At 41.3% G+C, this 5,560-nt stretch overlaps 1 long non-coding RNA gene across 1 annotated transcript; it reads right to left on the bottom strand.

Annotated features, from left to right (window-relative positions):
- Nucleotides 1–1,615: 1,615 nt before the first annotated feature.
- Nucleotides 1,616–4,687, bottom strand: LOC146822986 (uncharacterized). Its single transcript, XR_014961868.1, has 2 exons — nucleotides 4,006–4,687; nucleotides 1,616–3,862 (listed from the first exon to the last, which is right to left on the bottom strand). It is a non-coding gene; the product is annotated as an uncharacterized LOC146822986 (long non-coding RNA).
- Nucleotides 4,688–5,560: the final 873 nt, after the last annotated feature.

Raw genomic sequence — 5,560 nt, forward strand, 5'->3', positions numbered from 1 at the left:
GCAAGATAACTCTTAACAGCAGTTCTATCAGAACACCTTTGGCTTGACACCAATGCCGGTTTCCCTTAAGTTATTCTTAGACCATTTAAAATGTAATTGCTATTTTCCTAATTTTGAAGGTTGCGTATGAGGAGCATAGTCCGACTCTTATTTATGGACGACACCAGGATATTGGGTGCACCACTGTGGGTGAGGACTCAATCCACTATAAGCTGGAAGCAGGATCCAAGCCAGGGCAGAATAAACTGGGATGTGTGGTATTTCTGACACTGGTGTTGTTGCAGCTTTTGTCTCACTGAACCTTAACAGGAGGCAACAGACCTTGGAGTACACTTCTCAGATCAGGGTACAAGAGGGAGCAGATCCAGACACCAGAGTTCTCCTCACACCAGCAGATGCAGTCCTTCTGTCTTTCAAGGGTCCGTAAGAGTCTTTACATGGGTACTGTTGGGGACACGTTTATAGTCAATTTTATGCTAAGGGTGGTCTGAAATTCAGCTCACTGACTAAGCAATGAGATAAGCATTCACAGATGATAGTCGAACCTCTTTTCAAGTACTTCCTGCGTGTTTCAATGTCACACAGCCCACTATGACCCTCTGTACATAACACCAACATGGCACTAACTCACCTCCCATATACAACAAAGCTCCATGTGGCCAGGCAGAGGTATAGCTATGATAATGGGCAGGTATTCCATTTTGGTTAGTAAGCACTGGTTCTGGGGGCAGTCCCTCTCCCAATTTAATTGGCACATGTCTGGGTAGCAGGACAATAGACTTAGAAGGCGCATGTGTAAAGTAAAATTGGCTGAGCCAGGATGGTCAGACTTTGACCTTCATTGCCTTCCTGGGCACAGACCAAATTGGCCTCCTGTCAGGAAGAGAAACATCTCCCCACATCCAATCCCATAGTCCACTGTCTGAGAGCAAGACACATGTCACCACAAGAAAGGCATTTACAGTCAGATGACACCAAACACTGGCTTAAAACACATTTACATTAACAAAGATAATGAAAACTTCCTAACATTGTAAATTTCAATGTAGTCTTATTAAATTATAGTTGACCATTCAGATTGATTTTCTTGGACTATTACTAGTAATAGTCCAAGAAAATCAATCTGAATGATTAAAATGTGAAGGCATTGGCACAGTGACATTAAGCATTATGACATATTATAATATTAGGCTGATGTATGATATGTGAGAAGCAGCCTTACAGAGTTATTATCATTGTAGGTACTTTTTAATGGAAGGACATGTAAAAGGTAAGTACACGTGTTATTATATAGCAGTACTTCTCATTTAACATATATATATAAACATGTGTAGGAAATTCCCTTGGGTTTGTGTAATTTTTGTGGTGCTGTCCCATATTTTTTTCAAATTTCCTTTACACTGTCACACAAAGCCAATGTGTTTGGGTTGTCATGGTTTACTCATTACATTATCACACTCCACAGCAGGACACATAGTGCTGTCTGTCTTGCTTTACTTTGCATCAGTTTGAAGTCACATTTGTGGAGCATGGTCGTGCACATGATTCATTTTCATTTTTGTGGTTCTTACAAAGACTCGTATAGCTGTTTTTGAGAAACATTGGTAACACTAAATGAGGCTGCTGTACCAAAAGAGGAATTTCTATATTTATACTCTTTAATTCCTCTTCCTGTGTGTACTGCACTCATCAGCACACGCAAAAAGAGAAATATGCATCTGATGAATTTGTTTTTCCTGGAAGGTAACCCTTCATGCACGTACACAATTCTACCCTTAAAAAAAAGAGAAAAACCTCTCTCTCACTCACTCACTCACTCTCTCTGACTCTCTCGGAGATCCACGTTGCATCCCATATTATTTTATGTGGCAGTATGTGTTAAAAACTACATGGTATTTGTTAAATCAGATCGTCATATTTATTGTTAGTAAGGAGGGGTAAACATTGATATAATAGAATTTTCAGTTAAATATTATTCAAGGCACAATTTCAAGTCAACACAGTGAGAAAAGTGGTCCTACGGATGCAACGATTGAGACTAAACAAGTACTATGTACACATCCCAACACATACATTGGCATATGCACTGATGTATTTGGAATTTTCTTATACCCCCCCTTCTATTTTAACATACTATTGGCACTTATCGATACTTATTGATATGTTAACACACATTGGACCTCACACAGTAACTTTTAGGGAGAACAACTTTATAAATATCAAATTTCTGACACACATTTTCCTCATGTTCTGCAGTATCTGTCCTTTTAAAACCACCAACCAAAGCCTGTAATAGTGAGAATTGTCACCCTTGTAGGAGTGTGATGGTTAGTAATTGTGTTATTACAATCACTGGCCCAATCAATAACAAGGGCAATGTGTGGTGCAAGCTGCAGTGGCCTCCTAATGAGAGCGCTGGCCTTATTTTCTTTCTAAATTAAGCACTGGTGCCAGGGCTCTAGTCAAGAGGCCACTGCAGCTTACACCACACAGTGCCCCTGCTAGCCTGCCAATGATAGTAACAACATACCTACTAACCATCACACTCCTACAAGTGTGGCAAATCAGACTATTTCAGGCCCCCAGAGCTAAAAGAATGGCTTGTGCTACAGGTAATAGTAATTTTTAATGTATATTAAATTAATAACTAACTGTCGTTGTGGTCATCTCCAAATTAGCCAGATAGCACCACCTTGTGGCAGACTGTCACAAGCACAGGTGTTGACAATGAAGTGCCGGTGCGCGCATAGGAAACCACCGGCTCAAATTAGGCACTGCCTGGCACTTACTTTTTTTTTTATTATAAATTAAGCACCGCAACTAGATGCTACTCATGCAAGTGTTGATCTGGTATGATTATCGGATCACCTTGTAACAGGTAGCTGTATGTGACTTTTGAAAATATGTAAAGCTGAGAGTGACCGACTGGTATTTAAACACATGAATTTCAAATTGCATATTAGACTCAGACACATACACTTAACTCACTGAGCAATATGGCACTCTAGTAGACCATTCAGGGAAACTGTCACAAAGTCATGGAATCTTGGGCTGTCTGTATGATCAAAACATGACACAATACAAATATATTAGTGTTTCTTTCAAATATCCCTCTTTCCATAAAAGAGAAACTGATTTTGACCTTATCAGAACTGTCAACTCTGTCACAGTGAATCGGCATTTGCACATGGTTCGCTTACTTCCTCGCAGGTAGAAGCCCAAGCAAGCTGGAAACCTTATCTAGGGTAGGTTTTCAGCCTTGTTTTTAGAACCTGTGCTCTGATTTTACCCATCTGAGCTTTAGAGCATCTTGGGACACGAGATTCACACCATGATGCATGCGTTTGTGCTGCTTTGGAAAGGATTCTTTGTCACTGTCTACAGAATGTCAGTAGGTGTCAAAGGTCATAAGGCAGGACAGCTTAACATTCTTACGCCGTACTTAGCATGCCATCAGGGAAAACAGTTAATGAGCATGCACAATAAATAAACTACCTGGGCGAACTTAGATAATAAACCTTCACAACAGTGTTCTTACACACTTGAAAGAATAGAAGTGACTGAACAATGTCTTTGGGAAGCTACATCTTTTTGCTGTTTGCCTAGTTTTCTTTTCCATTTTTATACTCCGGGCATCTGCTGTCAGAATCTTACTTCTGATATATAGAAGAACCAATCTCCAAGGGAGGGAAGATGTGCCTTTACTCTCTCATAAGGTAAAGCTACTCCAAGCCGCTGAATCAACAATGAGATTAGCGAATACCCCCAGGGAGAGAAGAGACGACAGATGGACCACCAGGGGAAGATCTTCAGGAAGACTGGGTTGTAAAGAAGGAGGTTCCTGAAGTCTAGTATCCCAATACTGCAGATAACAGAAAATAATAAAGAAAGAAAAAAGAACAAGATTAAAGACTTCTGCCCTGGACTCTTTTTAAAAGAGAGCAAAATAATTAATACCGTGCTAAAGGTGTCAACAACAGATACTGTGTACCATCACATACTCACTTGGAGGTGGGGAAGAGCAAAGCCCAATTCTGAAACCTCTTAAGAAAACAAGGTGAAAAGCAAATCCAAAAGAACAGCTCTATAATTTTGCAGAGTGGGTCAGCTGCCTTTCTGTAGCTAAGGTAGAGGCATACGTCTGCGTCGAGGAGCTTCACCAAGTCGTTTTTTCCAGGAAAAATTAAGACCAATATCTTTAGGGTCTTTTGAACTAATAGGAAAAGAAAAAAGAAACGGCAGTACGAGAGTTAACAGCCCAAGTAAACTCCAGGCTGCGACTATCAGATGTTCTACACAAAAAAGGAAAAACAGAAGTAGCTTGGGCCTCCGTCGACAAAGCTGAGAGCTGCTCTTCAGAGACCGCGCGTCTCGTGTTAATGTCCGATAATGGCGGCACAGCACGGGGGAAGTCAAGAAAGTAAGGATGTCCTCGCGCTGATGCGAAATCCAAAAGTGGTGTCCTAACTGAAACAGAAGCAATCCACGTATTGAGTTGGAGAACAGCTGACTCAAATGAAGCAGCACGAAGAAACTCCGCCGATAGAAATATGTGCTTCTCACTTACTTGTAGCACGGTGGGGATTACATGGAACGGGGACAAAACAGAGGGCTGCAAGGAACAAACTAGAACGCCGGTAATCACAGGAAGTCCAATGAATGTATCCAGGTCAGGGGGCGTGGTCCTTACGGGAATAGTAAGCCAAGCACCTGGTGTAGTGGGCAGGCTTCCTTTATACTCCCAGAGTCACGTGACAAGAGACATCTGTGTAATATGTAATGTCACACAAGGAAAAGATACTAACACTCAAAGAAGGTGCATTATGGGAGATGTAGTTTAAAACACAGAAAGGGTACAAGTAGCTTGCCATGCAACAGTGCTCCCCTCCAAAGGTCTCATAACAGGTTGAAGTTTTGAGGGGTTCAGGGCATGAAACCTCCCTACCAGTAGAGGAGCATGGACTTGATCAGCGGGTTCCCATGTTCTGTCTTCCGGAGCATACCCAACCCAATCTACCAAATATTGTAATCTTCCTCGATATCTTCTGGAGTCTATGATACGTCTGACCTCGTATTCTAATTCTCCTTCTACATTAGTAGTAGGAGGGGGAGGTTCAGGACATGATGGAGGAACACATTTCTTTAGTAGGGAAACATGAAAAACAGGATTGACCTGCAACTCATGTGGTAACTCTAGTTTCAAGGCGACTGGATTAATAATTTGTAGGACTTTGTATGGTTCTATATAGCGGGGCTGAAGCTTCTTGGGTCCTGGTAATCTAAGGTTTTTTGCTGCTAACCATACCTGTTCTGCTCATGTATAGACAGCGGCAGGGCGTCTATGTTTATCAGCCTGTGTCTTTATCTGCTCTTTAGCTGTCTGTAGCTCTTGTATAGCCTGATTCCAAATGAAGGTGAGGTGAGTATGATGTTCTGTGACTGCAGGTATTTCTGTAATAGAAAAAGGAAGATCAAGAGGTAGAAATTTGGGGTGGTAACCTTTAGAAAAGAAGAAAGGAGAGATTTTGGTAGCTGAATGTGTTGAGTTATTGTATGCAAA

The sequence above is a fragment of the Triturus cristatus genome, chromosome 5_2 (genome assembly GCF_964204655.1).
Source record: "Triturus cristatus chromosome 5_2, aTriCri1.1, whole genome shotgun sequence".
NCBI lineage: Eukaryota > Metazoa > Chordata > Amphibia > Caudata > Salamandridae > Triturus > Triturus cristatus.